Source organism: Myotis yumanensis, unplaced genomic scaffold, assembly GCF_028538775.1.
Source record: "Myotis yumanensis isolate MYYU_CA2020_CCGP unplaced genomic scaffold, mMyoYum1.0.hap1 SCAF_13, whole genome shotgun sequence".
Classification (NCBI taxonomy): Eukaryota; Metazoa; Chordata; class Mammalia; order Chiroptera; family Vespertilionidae; genus Myotis; species Myotis yumanensis.
The window spans coordinates 17416408-17433026 of NW_027223764.1; the positions used below are offsets into that span (position 1 = coordinate 17416408).

Here is a 16619-nt window from a genome sequence, read left to right on the forward strand (position 1 = left end):
GCAACTCTAAGCAACTATATACTATGTTGCAAATGTAGAAGCTAAACAAAACCCCAGAAACCAGCTTTCAGCCTGCAGGATCTCAGAGCTGAAGTTATACATTGTTTCGATTATAGAACTGCAAACAAACCAGTAGAAGCCTCAGAGCTAGAGCCAGAGCTAAAGCTGGCCCAGAATAAAATTTTAAAAAGAGAAAAAAAAGGAGCGGTTGGGAGCTTCAGTCAATAACCGCCAGCCTGAAAGCAGCCCTCAGCCCCTCATCCAGACTGGCTAGGCACCCCAGTGGGGACCCCCACTCTGAAGGGTGTGTGACCAGCTGCAAACAGCCATCATCCCCTCATCCAGGCTGGCCAGGTACCCCAGTGGGGACCCCCACCCTGATCCAGGACACCCTTCAGGGCAAACCAGCCGGCCCCCAGGCCTCTATCCTATATAGTAAAAGGGTAATATGCCTCCCGGCACCGGGATCAGCGTGACAGGGGGCAGCGCCCAAACCCCCTGATCACCCTGTGGCTCTGTGTGTGACAGGGGGCGGGGCCACAACCTCCCTATCCGCCCTGCTCTGTTCGTGACAGGGGAAGGCGCCCTAACCCCCTGATGGGCCCTGCTCTGTGTGTGTGACAGAGTGTGGTGCCTCAACCCCCCCCCCCCCCCCCAGGCCCTGCTCTGTGTGTGACGGTGTAGAGCCATAACCTCCCCATCGGCCCTGCCCTGAGTGTAACAGTGGCGGCGCCCCAACCCCCTGATCGGCCATGCTCTGTGGGTGATAGAGGGCAGTGCCCCAACCCCCTGATCCGCCCTGCTCTGTGTGTGACAGGGGGCGGTGCCCTAACTCCCCTATCGGTCCTACTCTGTGCTTGACAGGGGAGAGCTCCCCAACCCCCTGATGGGCCCTGCTCTGTGCATAACAGGGGGCAGCGCCCCAACCCCCTGATGGGCCCTGCTCTGTGCGTGACAGGGGGTGGCGCCGCAACCTCCCCATCGACCCTGCCTTGAGTGTGACAGAGGGCGGTGCCCCAACCCCCCAATCAGCCCCACCGTGAGCGTGACTGAGGGTGGCATCGCAACCTCCCAATCTGCCCTGCTCTGAGCCCGACCAGGGGCTGCACCTAGGGATTGGGCCTGCCCTCTGCCACCCAGGAGCAGGCCTAAGTCAGCAGTCGTTATCTCCTGAGGGGTCCCAGACTGCAAGAGGGCACAGTCTGGGCTGAGGGACCCCCCCCCCCCCAGTGCACAAATTTTTGTGCACTGGGCCTCTAGTAGAGAAATAAAAAAATTGATGAGAGAGCATCATCAATCAGCTGTCTCCTGCATGACCCCTACGACCCATACTGGAGATCAAGCCTGAAACCCAGGCATGTGCCCTGACCAGGAATTGAACTGGTGACCTCCTGGTTCATGGTCGATGCTCAATCTCTGAGCCACACCAGCCAGGCCCTAACCTCTCTGACACTCTCTTTCTTCATCAGTAAAATGTAGATAGTCATGCTTGCCTGCCTACTTCGCAAGGTTGGTGTCAGTATACAAGTCAGATCATGTCAATGAAAGGATATTATGGACTAGACACAGAAATGTCAGGGTAAATAATTTTGAAAGGTTTACAAATGCACATAGAATATGTATATTCAGTCTTGGGTGTCTCTCAAATGAAGACATTTTACATTGTCATCCCTGTGAAGTTTGAGGCTTGAGGGCAGAGTGTGTGGAAGAGAAGAAGAAAAATCTCCAGAAATTATTTCCTAGGGGAAACGTTCCCTGACCCTAGGACTTGGTCTGTTATCTCTATTATATAGAAATTGTTCTCATAACATGGTATTCTTTTCTTCAATGAGTTTGTAATTACCTCATTATTTTTATGATTAGTTGGTTAATGCCCTTTTCCCCACTAGTCCTTGAGCTCTATAATGCAGGCAATATGTCTATTTTGTTCAACATCATTCTCCTAACACTGGGCATACAATAGGTACTCAGGTACTATTTATTTCATGAATGACTGGAATAAATGAAATCCTCAGCCTATAAATCTGGGTGATGTCTTTGTTTCTCCGAGATAAACATGCCAACTTTGTTGGGTCTTTTTACCTCTTGGTCTCAGCTTTATCATCTGTAAAATGGGAATAACATCTACCTCAGAAGCATGTTTATGAGGATCAAAGGAGATCTTATATGTTAAAGGACATTATCTGCCCAGCCATCATGGTTCAGTCGTTGAGTATTGACCTATGAACCAGTAAGTCATGGTTTGATTCCTAGTCAGAGCACATGCCTAGGTTGCAGGCTGGATCCCTGATGTGGGGCGTGCAGGAGGCAGCCAACCAATGATTCTCTCTCATCATTGATGTTTCATTTCTCTCTCCCTCTCCCTTCTCCCTTCCTCTCTGAAATAAATAAATATACATTTTTTTAAAAAGAACATTATCGCCCTAGCTGGTTTGGCTCAGTGGATAGAGCATCAGCCTGCGGATTGAAGGGTCCTGGGTTGGATTCTGGTCAAGGGCACATGCCAGGGTTGCAGGCTCAGTCTCCAGTAGGGGCCATGCAGGAGACAGCCGATCAATGATTCTCTCATCATTGATGTTTCTATCACTCTCTCTTTCTCTCCCTTCCTCTCTGAAATCAATAAAAAAATTAAAAAAGAACATTAGCAACATAAAATGTTAAGCAAACAATAGTAATTATTACCAAAAAAAAGTAAATTTGTACAAATTTCAACTTCTTTTTAGTAAACCTCACTAATTAACTAAAAAGGAAAGCCATGCCCTAGCCCAGTGATGGCGAACCTTTTGAGCTCGGCGTGTCAGCATTTTGAAAAACCCTAACTTAACTCTGGTGCTGTGTCACATATAGAAATTTTTTTGATATTTGCAACCATAGTAAAACAAAGACTTATATTTTTGATATTTATTTTATATATTTAAATGCCATTTAACAAAGAAAAATCAACCAAAAAAATGAGTTCACGTGTCACCTCTGACACGCGTGTCACAGGTTCGCCATCACTGCCCTAGCCGGTTTGGCTCAGTGGATAGAGCGTCAGCCTGTGGACTGAAGGGTTCCAGGTTTGATTCTGGTCAAGGGCACATACCTGGGTCGTGGGCTTAATCCCCAGTGTGGGGCTGCAGGAGGCAGCCAATCAGTGATTTTCTCTCATCATTAATGTTTCTATCTCTCTATCCCTATCCCTTCCTCTCTGAAATCAATAAAAATATATTTAAAAAATAAAAAATGAAATAAAATATACAAAGGAAAGCCATGACCTGGTGATTGATTGCACAACAATGTGAATTTACTTAACACTTATGAGTTGTACACTTTAAAATGGTTAAGATAGTAGGTCTGGCTCTCTGAAATCAATTGTTTATATATATATATATATATATATATATATATATATATATATATATGATAGTAGGTCTGGCCAGGTAGCTCAGTTGGTTGAAGCATCGTCCTGGTGCACCAGGGTTGTAGTTGGGTCACATGCGAGGGTTAACCTGTGAGTGCATGGATAAGTAGAACAGCAAGTAGATTTTCTCTCTCTCGCTCTCTTTTTCAAATCAATAAATAAACTTTTAAAAATGGTTAAGCCTGGTCAGCATGGCTCAGTGATTGAGCGTTGACCTATGAACCAGGAGGTCATGGTTTGATTCCTGGTCAGGGCACAAGCCTGGGTTGTAGGTTCGATCCCCAGTGTGGGGTGTGCAGGAGGCAGTCCATCATTTTTCTTTCTCATCATTGATGTTTCTATCTCTTGCTCCTTCTTCTCAGAAATCAGTAAAATATATTTTTAAAATAACTTAAAAATAGTTAAGATTGTAAATGTTATGTTATATATATTTTACCACAATTTAAACATTTTTTAAAAATGAAAGCCATGAAATGGAAATATAGTTTTAAGTAGGACATATAAAGAGTTAATGTGCATACTACATAAAAAGCTTATTCCTAGTCCCATCTCTCTGACCCTTGGTAAGTGGCTAAGGACACAGATAGGCTCATCTTATAATTCCAGTGTCCCCAAATCTACCTCTCATTAGCTGCCAGAAAGGTCTTTCTAAAACACAAATTAGCTCATGTCATTCCTCTTTAAGAACAATGACAACGAAAAACTTCAGGACAAAGGTCAGGCTCCTGAAGTTAGCCCTGACCCATTATCTATCATCCCTCAGCCCCTGCATTCCACATTTTAGCTATAATGAAACAGTCACAATTATTCCCTCTCCCCAGACATTTTTTTTTTTATCACCTGGACAAATCTTACCCATTATTCGGCCCAAGCTCTAAAGTCACTTGCCCTGCAAAAACTTAATCTATTTTGGAGACTAACCCCTTCCTACTTTGTCTTCAACCCACAGGACTGCCCAAACTGCCTGCCAATATTGTGCTTCTACCAATTGAGTACAGTTAGTCATTTATTTTCTATACTATCTTGGCTCCCCCACCCTATCTTATCTCAAATAGTCCTTTTTGTTAGGCCACTCTTCTTGAGGGAAGCACACAGGACTTGGCACATAGTGGGCACTCAAAAGGTATCTGTTGCTTTGGATTGAATAGGCACCTAAGAGGAAATACAAACAATAAACATATATAGTTTTTAAAGACTCAACTTCCTTAGTAATTAGGGAAATGCAAATTAAAGACTGTCTGTATAGTATGGTCCCAATTAACAGTCATTAAACTGTGTAAAAATTAAATATCCAACGCTGGTCAAAGCTTTGGGAACCAGATACATTCACACCTGGCTAGTGGCCAGATAAACTGGCATAATCCTTCAAGAAGCACACTTAAGTAATACTTAGCAAGAACCAGTGGATATCCTTTGGCCTGGTCTCTCACCTAGGAATTAAAAACCCAGTGAAATAGGCCAAAATAAAATCTGTATGTAAGTCAATGTGACTTAAAATAATAGAAACCCACCAATAAATGATTAAATTATTAAATACTAATATTACAAAACAGTTTTCAGATACCATAACATGAAGAAACATGAAACTATGTTTATAAAATAATGTGAAAGAAAAACAATATTGAAAACTGTATCTTTTCCATTACCTCAGTTATCTAAAAGTGATAATGCCCTGAAGTTTAAAGAAACAGTAAAATGTGAGATAATTTGATAGGGTAAGTGAGCTTGAAGATATATCAATAGAAACTTTCAAGATGAAATTCAAAGAAAAAAATAATGAAAAACAAAAGAAACAGGATATGTGGGGAGGGAATAGGAAACTTATAATAATATTCATATAACAGGAATACTAGAAAGAGAGAAAAGAGAATAAATATTTGAGGTAATAATGGCTGAGAACTTTCCAAAATTAATAACAGAGACAAACCACAGATCCAGGAAGATCAAAGAACACCACATAGGGTGAATACCAAAAATTCTACATTTGAGCATATCATATTCAAACCACAGGAAACCCAAGACAAAACACATATTGAAAGAAGTAACAGAAAAAAATAAACCACCTCACATACAGAGGAATAATGATAAGAATTACATTGAGCCCTGACCGGTTTGGCTCAGTGGATAGAGCATCAGCCTGTGGACTGAAGGGTCCCAGGTTCGATTCCGGTCAAAGGCATGTACCTTGGTTGCGGGCACATCCCCAGTAGGGAGTGTGCAGGAAGCAGCTGAATCGTTGTTTCTCTCTCTTCAATGTTTCTAACTCTCTATCCCTCTCCTTCTTTCTTCCTATCTGTAAAAACAAAAAAAAAAATCAAAATATATATTTTTTAAAAAAAAGATTACATTGAACTTCTCTTTAGAAACTATGCAAGCAAGAGTGTTGAAATATTTTAAGTTTTGAAAGAAAAAAATCCATCACCCTAAAAATCTGTATACAGAAAAATTAAAAGTGGGGGAGAAATAAAGACTATTCCAGAAAAAAAAAAAAAACCCAAGGGAATTTGTTGTCAGAAAAAAACCACTATTGTGTGATTTCACTTACATAAAATATCTAGAATAGGCAAATTCAGAGACAGAAAGTAGACTAGAGGTTACCAGGGGCTGAGGAGAGGGGGTAATGGAAAGTTATTGCTTAGTAGGTACAGAATTTCTGTTTGGGGTAATGAAAATGTTTTGGAAATAGTGATTATGGTTGTACAACATTGAGAATGTAATTAATGAACCTGAATTGTACAGTTAAAATAGTTAAAATGGCTATTTTTTATGTCATATATATTTTACCACAATTTTTTTTTAATATATTTTATTGATTTTTTACAGAGAGGAAGCGAGACGGATAGAGAGCTAGAAACATCGATGAGAGAGAAACATCGATCAGCTGCCTCCCGCACACTCCCCATTGGGGATGTGCCCGCAACCCAGGCACATGCCCCCGACCGGAATCGAACCCGGGACCCCTCAGTCCGCAGGCCGACGCTCCATCCACTGAGCCAAACCGGCCTCGGCGATTTTACCACAATTTTTAAAAATTAACATATCAAAATCCATTGGATTATACACAGAGGCCAAGGAATGTGGGGAGGGAATTGACTTCACAGTGTCATGAGGGAATTTTTTTCTAACTCTGTCAGCCAAAAAGATCTAGGATCCATGTCCAATCCAATACCAATGAGCATCTCTAGCACCCAACTGGTTTTTTTAAAAGCATATTTTTATTGATTTCAGAGAGAAAGGGAGATGGAGAAAGAGAAAACACTGATGATGAGAGAGAACCATTCATCAGCTGCCTCCTGCACACCTCGCTCTGGGGATCAAGCCAAAATCCAAATCCTAACTGGAATTGAACCTTGACCTCCTGGTTCATAGGTCGATGATCAACCACTGAGCAACACTGGCCAGGCCAGGCTGTTGTTTTAAATATAATTTCCTGATAAAGGTAACCTGAACTCCTTGGAGATGGCTGATTCCAGCTCTGGGCCAGACACTGTAGAAGATGAGCCTAAAAATATCTTGTCACATCAGGAAGCAAAGAAGTTAATTGATGTGTCAAAAGGACTCAGAAGCTAACTAATCTAAATAAACACACTCTGGCCAAAAATTCTACCATTTGCGCAGCAATAAGAGTAGTGGTTGCAATGGATTGAAACCAAATTGGATTAAACCGCTTATTTATAATGATACTATAAAATCCATTTTATTGGTCACTTTTTAAAAATATATTTTATTGATTTTTACAGAGAGGAAGGGAGAGAGATAGAGAGTTAGAAACATCGATGAGAGAGAAACATCAATCAGCTGCTTCCTGCACACTCCTACTGGGTGTGTACCCACAATCAAGGTATATGCCCTTGACCGGAATCGAACCTGGGACCCTTGAGTCCGCAGGCCAACGCTCTATCCATTGAGCCAAACTAGTTAGAGCTATTGGTCACTTTTGAAAGATGGTAAGGAGTCAACTCATATTTTGAAAAGTGAAAAAGAAAGAAGAATCAATATTTGTTATGCTTTTTCTATAGTAACTGAATATCTCAGGGTAACTAAATAGGTGATGAGAGGAAGTTTCTCCTTAGAGAAGTATTCCAACTAATACACAGTCGAAATGATAGAATGTAAAACAGTAGAAATTAAAACATCACCAGTTACAACTGCTAATGAATTAATGGATCTAGGAAAAAAATCTCAATAGCTGATAACATTGAAGAAAAACAAAAGAGACAAGAAAATTATGTTCCTTCTGATAGGACCATGCAACATCATGTATAAAGTAGTCTTGCTTCATAAAAAAATAAAATCTGCCTGGCTGGTGTGGCTCAGTGGTTGCGCATCGACCTATGAACAAGGAGGTCATGGTTCAGTTCCCCGGTCATGGCCTATGCCCAGGTTGTGGGCTCGATCTCCAGGAAGGAGTGAGCAGAAGGCAGCCAATCAATGATTCTCTTTCATCATTGATGTTTCTATCTCTCCCTCTCCCTTCCTCTCTGAAATCAATAAAAAAAATATGTTTTAAAAAATTAAATCTGAATCTAACCAAGCTTTTAGTTGTAACTATCAGTTTAAAGCAAATAAAAAGGAAAGAGAAACATTTTAAATGATACTATGGGGATGCAATCAGCAAAATCTGTACTTTACTGTGGGAAACTCAGTAAAACAAATGACTAAACAGACATATACATATACATGCACAGATATATTGTTTTTTCTTCCTTTTTATTGAATTTATTGGGGTGACACTGGCTAACAAAATTATACAGGTTTCAGTACAATTCTACAACACATCATCTGTACACTTTATTGTGTGTTCACCACCCCAGGTCAAGTCTCTGTCCATAGCTATTTAACCCCCCATACCCTCTTTCACATGCCTCCACCTCCCCTCACCCAGATAATGGCCATTCTGTTGCCTGGGTCCATGAGTTTTTTTCTCCTTTTGCTCAATCCCTCCACACTGCCCCATCTAGCCCCCCACATATATATTGCTTATGTTACATTTAAGCTTTTAAAATTTTTAAATTTTTATGTAGAGAAATATATCAGTAATTTTTATTGCTTTTCAATTTTACTATTTATTATTTTACTATTTACCTATTCCAAATTTACAAAAAATCACGTATAGTTCTTCTAATATATTTATACTTTAAATATTCTAATATATCTTAATACTGCTAATACATAATATATTAGAATACTTCTAATATGTTTATAATTCCAATATTTCCTGAATTCATATTTATTAATGGGATAGAGTATTTATTTTAAAATATTTTATAGTCAAGTCCCATTATAATATGTTAACTCATTCTAACTTTAAAATGCCATTTTATTGTAAACTAAATATCCATAGCCACATAAACCTCTTTCTAGATTCTGTGTATGATTTATCTGGGAGGTTTCTGTGTATGAAAATAAAATAGGTTTAAATGACTATAGCTTTATTTTTTTTTTATTATTTTTTTAAAATATATTTTATTGATTTTTTACAGAGAGGAAAGGAGAGAGATAGAGAGTTAGAAACATCGATGAGAGAGAAACATCGACCAGCTGCCTCCTGCACATCTCCCACTGGGGATGTGCCCGCAACCCAGGTACATGCCCTTGACCGGAATCGAACCCGGGACCTTTCAGTCCGCAGGCCAACGCTCTATCCACTGAGCCAAACCGGTTTCAGCAATGACTATAGCTTTAGAGGTAGTTTTGATATCTAGTAGGACCCATTCCCCTTCATTATTCTTTTTCAAATTTTCTTGGCTCTCCTTGCAAATTTTCCCTGCTAGATAAACTTTAGAATCAGTTCAATTCCATATAATATGCAACTTAGTTTTTCTCCCAGCTTTTTGTCTTGAATTTTTTAAATTTAAAGATAAATGGTGGGGGGGGATATATGGAAAGAATAGTAAAATGAACACTTATATACTGTTTTCCAGATTCACCGATTGCTAACATTTATTACATTTGCATTAGTGCTCTTTTTGTCCAGCAATTACACTCCAACTGTTAAAAAAAAATAAAGGCTTCCTAGCCGGTTTAGCTGAGTGGATAGAGCGTCACCTGTGGACCAAAGGATGCTGGGTTTGATTCTGGTCAAGGGCACTTACCGCAGTTGCAGGCTCCTCCCAGCCTGGGCCCTGGTCAGGGCGCGTGCAGGAAGCAACCAGTCCATATGCTTCTCTCACATCGATGTTTCTCTCTGTCTTTCCCTCTCTCTTCCACTATCTCTAAAAATCAATGGGAAAATATCCTCAGGTGAGAATTAAAAAAAAAAAATAATAAAGGCAAACTGGAACTCCAATACATTGTGAGATTGCAAATGGTATGGACACTTGGGAAACAGTTTGACAGTGTCTTATAAAGTAAACATACACCTACCTTATGATCCAGCAATCCCACTCTTAGTATTTACCAGCAATCCCACTCTTAGTATTTACCCAAGAACAAATGTGAATATATACACCAAGACTGATAATCAAATAGCATTTTCCGCCTGGCCGGTGTGGCTCAGTGGTTGAGTGTCAACCTACGAACCTGGAGGTCACAGGTTCGATTCCTGGTCAGGGCATATGCCTGGGTTACAGGCTCAATCCCCAGTATGGGGTGTGCAGCAGGCAGCCAATCAATGATTCTCTCTCATCATTTATGTTTCTATCTCTCTCTCTCTCTTCCTTCCTCTCTGAAATAAATAAACTCAATAAAAATATTTTTTTAAAAAATAGCATTTTCCATAATAAGCACAAACTGGAACAAACCAAATAGTTATTAACTGATAATTGATTTCAAAATTTCTTTATTATGTAATACTACTCTGCACTAAAAAGACATGAGTGGTTAATATGTGAAACAACATGGATAAATCTCAAAAACATTATGCTAAAGGAAAGAAGTCAGACGCAAAAGACTACGTAATATATGATGCCATCTAAAAAACACACACCAGAACTATACTGGCAGAAAGCCTCAAATTTGATGAAATGGGTTGTACCAGTTACATGAACATATTGCTATTTTTTAAATATAACAACAACAACTAACATTTACTGAGTTTTCTATGTGCCAGGCATTGGCTAAGAACTTAATAATAAATAACAACCTCAGGCATATAGAAGTTAAGTAATGGGTCTGAGATCATACAGCTGGCTGACTGTCTAAAGGCTGTCTGGATCCTTACAGCATGGAGAGGAATAAGATTAAGTGGATGAGTGCTTCTTGTGGGAGTAGAGTAAGAGGAACAAGAAAGAAACAGAGTTTATGGTATTGGCACAGCCACCCAAGGGGCCTTGGTCTGAAACGCTGGGATGAAACAACCTGCAGGCCTCAGAGAGCTGGTCCAGGGGACCAAGACCTAAGATTGTATTGTGGGAGTTACACTTCAATCAGAGTTCTTCATATTGAATCAAAGGGAAATAAGCCAGGCAGCACATTAAGGATTTCCTGTCTGACCCAGGATAACTTGACGTGTGTGGGTGACACCTTAAACTCAGATGCTCCCCCACCTAGCAGGGATATAGGTTTTTTTTGTTGTTTTTTTGTTTTTGTTTTTTTTTAAACATATTTTATTGATTATTACAGAGAGGAAGGGAGAGGGATAGAGAGTTAGAAACATCGATGAGAGAGAAACATCGATCAGCTGCCTCCTGCACACCCCCTACTGGGGATGTGCCCGAAACCAAGGTATATGCCTTTCACCGGAATCGAACCTAGGACCCTTCAGTCCACAGGCCAATGCTCTATCCACTGAGCCAAACCGCTTAGGGCAGGGATATAGGTTTCATGTGTGCCTGTCAGCAGCTGGAGGAGCCTGGTGGAAGAAAGGTATTCAGGGCAAAGAGGGGAAGTGAGGAAATAGTTGGAGGGCATAAATGGTGTAGGGTCTGTGATGGAGAAATCTCCCTCTTCTTGTCCTGTGTATGGTTTCAGGGATGTAATAAGCACAAGAGGGCAGCTGCTGGATGTAACAGGGTGTTGCTTCATTAACCCTGAAGCCTGAATATCTCCACAAACTGCAATTCCCATTTATCTCCAGATCACCTGGTTGGGAGACAGCCATTGCAAGCCAGTGTCTGAATCTTGACACTTTACCCAATTTATTAGACACTTTTCCTACTATCATTTCTAAAAACTCTATTTTCACTGCTTCCTTGGGACACCCCACTCTTCTGATCCCTCTATGGAAACCAACCAACCCCCTCCAGTTTCTCTCCTGCAAATCTGAGAGCTTGAAGAAGAGTAAATTCTGTCCACAGGCAAGGCAATAGATGGATGAGTACATTGAGTAGCTTGTCCCAACCACTTTGGAACTTGATACTATAGCCAGAATATTATTAATTGGTATGAGTCTAAATCTTGTGTTCTTGGTGTTTGTTTTTTCTAGACTGTGTATCCTGTCTTACTCAATTTATGAGAACTTTTCTTATAGCCAAGGGCCATATCTGTCAAACCATCCAATTTATCAAAACCTCCAGGCTCTACCTCCAAATATATCTATTGCTCTCTCTACTACATTCACCCCCATCTAAGGCAGGAAACTGATAGCACACTTACATTGGGTAATCCTAGGAATTTTTAATACAGGAACCATTAAAGTAATAAACTGGTGTAGGGAAATACAAGTGCACTAGTGACCACTATGGCCCTAAAAGGAATGGGAATCATTATTAGAAATCAGAGACAAAGAGAGCTTTGTGGAGAGGGCTGTGACCTTTCATCAAGAGATATAGGTGCCAAAGCAACCCTACAGACTGGGAGCCAGGGAATATCCTGACCTCAGTCTCCTCATACCATCTGATCTCTTGCCTACATTGGCCAGTGTTCCACATTGGTCAAGTTCAACCAGAAAAAGCCAGAGGGTTCAATCAACACAGGTCAGATTCCTGGAACACAGAGGATAGAGTAAATCCTGGTTAAACAGGATTATGGCAGTCATCTCAACCTACAGTCTGACCTCTTCACAGCTGCCAAGCAGTCTTTTTTTTTTAAATTATGATGAAATAGATATGACATAAAATTTGCCATTTTCACCATTTTAAAAATATATTTTTATTGATTTCAGAGAGGAAGGGAGAGGGAGAGAGAGAGATAGAAACATCAATGATGAGAGTCATTGATCAGCTGCCTCCTGCATGCCCCCTACTGGGGATCGAGCCTGAAACCCGGGCATGTGCCCTTGACCGGAATTGAACCCAGGACTCTTCAGTCCACAGGCTGATGCTCTATCCACTAAGCCAAACTGGCTGGGGCCATTTTCACCATTTTAAGTGTACAATTCAGTGGCATTAATTACATTTACAATGTTCTGCAACCATTACCACTATCTATTTCCAAACCTTTTTTCATAACCCCAAACAGAAACTTTGTACCCATGAAGCAATAATTTTTCATTTCTCCCAACCCCAAACCCTGATAATCTCTAATCTGCCTTTCATCTCTATGAGTTTGCCTATCCTAGAAATTGCATATAAGTGAAATCATGCAATATTTATCTGTTTGTATCTGGCTTCTTTCACATAGCATAATGTTTTACAAGGTTCATCTATGTTGTAGCATGTATCAGAACTTCATTTCTTTGTATGGTGACTAATATTCCATTGTATCCATATAATACACTTGTTTATCCATTCATCTGCTGATGGACACTTTGGTTGTTTCTATCTTTTGGCTAGAATAATGCTGCAATGAGCATTAGCATACAAGTATTTGTTTGAGTCCCTATTTTTAATTATTTGGGGTATATATGTAAGACTAAAATATCTGGGTTATATAGCAACTCTATGTTTAACTTTTTAAAAATATATTTTATTGATTTTTTTACAGAGAGGAAGGGAGAGGGATAGAGAGTTAGAAACATCGATGAGAGAGAAACATTGATCAGCTGCCTCTTGCACACCTCCTACTGGAAATGTGTCAGCAACCAAGTTACATGCCCTTGACCAGAATTGAACCTGAGACCTTTCAGTCCGCAGGCCAATGCTCTATCCACTGAGCCAAACCGGTTAGGGCTATTTTCCTCTTTAAAACTCTTTAATGCTTCCCAATTTCAAAACTTATTATATGTTTTATATTATAAAGTTACAGTAATCAAGATAGTGTGGTACTGGCATAAGAATAGAGATAGATCAATAAAATAGAATTGAGAGCCAGACAGAAAACACACATTTATGGGCAATTGATTTCAGACAAGAGTCCAAAGATAATTCAATGGAAAAAGAATAGTCTTTTCAATAAATAGTGCTGGGACATTTGGATATCCACACACAAAAGAATGAAATTGGACAACTTATTTACACTTATACAAACATAAAGTTAATTCAATATGGACCATAGGCCTAAATGCATAAAGAGCTAAAAGCATGAAGCTCTTAGAAGAAAATATAGGAGTAAATCTCTGTGATGGTGGGTTAGGTAAAGCTTCTTAGATATGACACCAAAAGCATAACCAACCAACAAAAAATAGATACATTAGACTTCAAATTAAAAACTTTTGTGCTTTGAAGGACACCATCAAGAAAGTAAAAAGATAATGCAGCCCTAGCCGGCTTGGCTCAGTGGATAGAGTGTCAGCCTGTGGACTGAAGGGTCCCAGGATCAATTCTGGTCAAGGGCACAAGCCTGGGTTGCGGGCTTGATTCCCAGTGGGGGGTGTTCAGGAGGCAGCCAATCAATGATTCTCTCTCATCATTGATTTTCTATTTCCCTCTCCCTTCCTCTCTGAAATCAATAAAAAAAAATTTTAAGAGAATCGCTTTTTTGCAAATCATATATTTGATAATGGATTTGTATCAAGAATATATAAAGAATTCTCGTGCATCAACAGTAAAAAGACAACCCAGTAAAAATGGTCTAAGGTTCTCCAAATTAGATGTACAATTGTCTGATAAGCACGTAAAGAAATGTTTAACATCGTTAGCCATCAAGGAAATACAAATCAAAACCACAGTGAGAAAAGCACTTCACTTGCTCTAGGAAGGCTATAACGAAAAAAGATAACCTCTTTCTGCTGCCTTCTTGGTTCTGTGTTGCCGGAAGCCGGTCCATCCTTGCTGCTTGACACAGTCGCTGCAGGAAAGAAACATCTACACAGCATATGTTTCAATGGACCTGGCATATATAGCATACTGTTTTTAATATGTTTGCTCCCTTTAGCGCCGTGTGTTTTAACCAAGGTCACCTCTCCGAGAAAGGTTGTTTCCCCAGGTGGGGATCTTTCCCTGAGGTTAGGGAGGGGATACAACCCCTTAATTAAGTGCCAGGCGGGTAGTTAAGCTACATGGTCTTTACTCCCTGGAATGGAGATGAGAAACACCTTAACCCTTGTAATAGAAATTGACAGGATTAAAATCGGCTGGTATAAATACGGATGTAATAAGACAATAAACGTCAGATCCTCATCAGTTCCTAACCAGAACTCCGACCAGAACTTTGGCTGGAGATCCTGGCTATAGGTCCTGACTAGGCTGCTGACCAACTGAAGGCTGTCTTCGTGTCATTCCTTCTTCGCCGACTCCGTCCACACCTTTGGGGACCCCTGGACCTGCTGGGATTGGACCCCAGCACTGTGTTACCACTCACTCCTCACCACCCACAAAATGCCAGGTGAACCATCCCTCCATACAGAAACCATCTCTCCATCAGAGCAGGAGTTGCCACAGCTCCAGGCTGACACAAGGTCTGGAACAGACTCTGACTGATGAATCAGTACCAGAGCTGGAAGAACAAGATTCCACACAGGCAACAGACCAGCTGGCAGTAGCCACTGAAATCGGTGAAGAACCAGTCAGTAAAGCAAAACAGAGCCAGAATGTAAAGCAGGCATGGAAGGCCATGTCCAAACTGGGTCTTCCAAACAGGTTATAGGGATTACTAGGGTCACTATCCAGAAATCTAATATCCTCTTGGTCACCATAAAACAAGATGTCTACAAGATCCCAGCTTCAGATAACTACACAGTTTTCGGGGAAGCCAAGATTGAGAATTTATCTCACCAAGAACAGCTAGCAGCTGTTGAGAAATTCAAAGTTTAATGTGAAGTTGTCACAAACATTCAAGAAAACACACAGACTATAGCTGTGCAAAAGGAGAGTAAAGAGGACAAGGTTGATGAAACAGGTATGAAATTTAAGAACATAAAATTGTTCATGTCACAAGCAAATGTGTCAAGAGCAAAGGTGGCCCTAGCCAGTTTGGCTCAGTGGATAAAGCATTGGCCTGTGGACTAAGGGTTCCGGGTTCAGTTCCAGTCAAGAGCACCTGCCCGGGTTGCAGGCTCGATCCCCAGTGGGGGATGTGCAGGAGGCAGCTGATCAATGAGTCTCTCTCATCATTGATGTTTCTATCTCTCTCTCCCTCTCCCTTCCTCTCTGAAATAAAAAAATATATATTTGCCCAGGGGGGGAGGAGCAAAGGCAGTCCAAGTCCTGAACAACAACACTAGTGACATTGTAAATGCTATTATGAAATAAACAATATAACCATCTAAAAAAGAGGATCCTTTTTTGGTGTTTCAAAAGGGTTACTTCAGCTTGGTTTGAAATTTGTACTGTTTCTGTCATTAATAAAGTTATGGCTTCTTGTGGTATGAAAAGAAAAATAACAAATGTTGATGAGAGTGTGCAGAAATTGGACCCCTTTGTTTTTCTTTTGATTTAACTAATAAAAGTCATGCAAATACTTTGTTTTTCTCCTTCTATTAAATTATAAGTTTCTTGAGTACTGGGACTGGGTCTTATATAAAATTTATCAATCACAAACTTTTAACAGATTTAAAACTAATATTCCTGTATGAAAATTAATCTCACCTAATCACATATGTATACATTTTGCAAGTAATTTGCCTTAGCAGAACCACCACAAACCTGTATTACTCAAGCTAGATGTATGTAAGTCTTTTCATTCCTTGGTAGTGGGAGTACAATATTCTAGAGGACATTGTAGCAATACAGTGAGCAGCTGCTTTCTTGCTACTGTAGAGCCAGAGTTCCAGGACAACTGTGGTTGACATACATCTGTCTCCAAGTAGCCTGTCACAGCACTTAAACCACCGGTATGAGCTGCATTGTCTATAGACTCACTCAGATCCAAGGAGGAGATTTTATCTTCCAGATTGAATGTCTGAAATACAGTTCACCAGCAAAGAACTTAGAGGAAGCTTGCGCAGCACAGAACTCAGAACTGTGATGACAAAAAGGTAGTCGGAACTTCTACCTCCGGACAACATGGAATAACAGGA

General features: G+C 40.4%; 1 pseudogene; it reads left to right on the forward strand.

Moving 5' to 3' along the window:
- Positions 1-14979: 14979 nt before the first annotated feature.
- Positions 14980-15861, forward strand: LOC139021454 (nascent polypeptide-associated complex subunit alpha-like; annotated as a pseudogene).
- The last annotated feature ends 758 nt before the right edge of the window (positions 15862-16619 follow it).